The sequence below is a fragment of the Euphorbia lathyris genome, chromosome 1 (genome assembly GCF_963576675.1).
Source record: "Euphorbia lathyris chromosome 1, ddEupLath1.1, whole genome shotgun sequence".
Taxonomy (NCBI): domain Eukaryota; kingdom Viridiplantae; phylum Streptophyta; class Magnoliopsida; order Malpighiales; family Euphorbiaceae; genus Euphorbia; species Euphorbia lathyris.
The window spans coordinates 31,712,463-31,714,332 of record NC_088910.1 but is presented as its reverse complement, the minus strand read 5'-3'; the positions used below and the strand labels follow the sequence as shown (position 1 = coordinate 31,714,332).

At 36.9% G+C, this 1,870-nt stretch overlaps 1 non-coding gene across 1 annotated transcript; it reads right to left on the bottom strand.

Annotated features, from left to right (window-relative positions):
- Nucleotides 1–504: 504 nt before the first annotated feature.
- On the bottom strand, nucleotides 505–611 carry LOC136216178 (small nucleolar RNA R71). Its single transcript, XR_010683168.1, has one exon. It is a non-coding gene; the product is annotated as a small nucleolar RNA R71 (small nucleolar RNA).
- Between the last annotated feature and the right edge of the window lie 1,259 nt (nucleotides 612–1,870).

The following is a 1,870-nucleotide window of genomic DNA, read 5'->3' as shown; positions in this document are numbered from 1 at the left end:
GAACACTGTTCAGGCATTGTACCAGACCCTATAGACCCAGAAATTGAGAAAACCATTAGGAAGAACAAGAAAAACAAGAAAAACAAAAATAAGACCCCAGTAAAAACATTTACCGAGCCAGAAAAAATGGCAGACCCACCAACACTTATGGATTACGCTAGGCCAGGTGTGGCCGGTGTGACCAATAGTATCGTTCGACCCAGAATCACCGCAAACCAATTTGAAATTAAGCCAGCTTTGCTTAATATGTTGCAAAATAATGTAACATTTTACGGGTTACTTAACGAAAATCCTAACACCCATTTAACAAATTTCCTTGAAATTTGTGACACTTTTAAAATCCCAGATGTGACTGCAGAAGCAATCAAACTTCGCCTCTTTCCTTTCACTTTGAAGGATAGAGCCAAAGAATGGTTAACTTCTATGCCAGCCGCAACTTTTGCCACTTAGGAACAATTAGCCCAAGCATTTTTATCAAAATATTTTCCTTTAGCAAAAACCGCAAGAGTCATAAAAGAGTTAACATCTTTTTCTCAAAATGATAATGAGACTCTTTATGAAACTTGAGAACGTTTTAAAGAACTTCAACGTTTATACCCACACCACCAATTACCCGCTGAACTTTTAATGCAAACATTTTACAATGGACTAAATCCTACAACTAGGGGTTCATTATATGCTATGTCGGGAGGGCTATTTATGAAGAAAACATCAGCCCAAGCGAGAGAGCTTTTGGAGGAAATGGCAATCAACATCAGTATGTGGCCCGCGGAACGTGGACATATGCCGGGGGCAAAACCATCATCCTCAACCACACCATCAGTTAAAGGTATAGTTGAACTTGATCCAGTCGCGATGCTACAAGCCCAATTTTCTGCTTTATTGCACAAAATTGACAAATTTATGGCACCACGCGATACCAATGGTAATCCAATCCAAACGGATGTGGATTACGAAAATATGAGTGAGATCGAACAGGTAAATTTTGTCCAAGGGCAAAACCAAACTAATAATCCTTATTCTAATACTTATAACTCTGGATGGAGGAATCATCCTAACTTTAACTGGAAAGATAACAATAACAATAATGCAAGTGCTAATCAAAATCGTACCACTAATTATCAAAATCAGTCAAGAGATACGATTAGCACTTTATCTTCTAAAATCGACAAGTTTATAGATGCTATCAGTGGAAAAATAAGTAATCAGGACGATGGTTTTAAACGGATCGAAAATAAATTCAATCAGCTTATTAAAAACCACTCATCTAGCATCCATAATTTGGAGGTTCAAATTGGTCAACTTGCTAAATCAATTCCATCTCGAAAAGAGGGAAGTCTTCCCAGCCATACGGAAGAAAATCCGAAAGAGCAGGTGAAAGCTATCACTCTTCGTTCAGGGAAAAATTATCAAGGGCCTGAAATGCCCAAAGATGCAACATTACCAGGAACTGATTTACTAAAGTCCAAAGAAGATATCTTAAACACAAATAGTTCACCATTTGACACAAGTACCAAAACTTTTGTACCCAAGCCACCTTTTCCGCACAAAGTTCAAAATAAGGACTATGACAAACAACTTCTAACGTTTTTGGATAAACTTAAAAATTTGCACATCAATTTGACATTTATGGATGCAATCACACAAATTCCTAACTATGGTAAGTTTTTAAAAGATTTAATTTCAAAGAAAATCAGTTGGGAAGGAATTTCATCCATTTCGTTAATTGAAGACTGTAGTTCAATCGTGTCAAGTAATTTGCCCACTAAACTCAAAGATCCCGGATGTTTTACTATTCCGTGTAAGTTGGGAGATATTGAATTCCCAAGTTGTCTTTGTGATTTAGGAGCAAGTATAAACTTAATGCCAT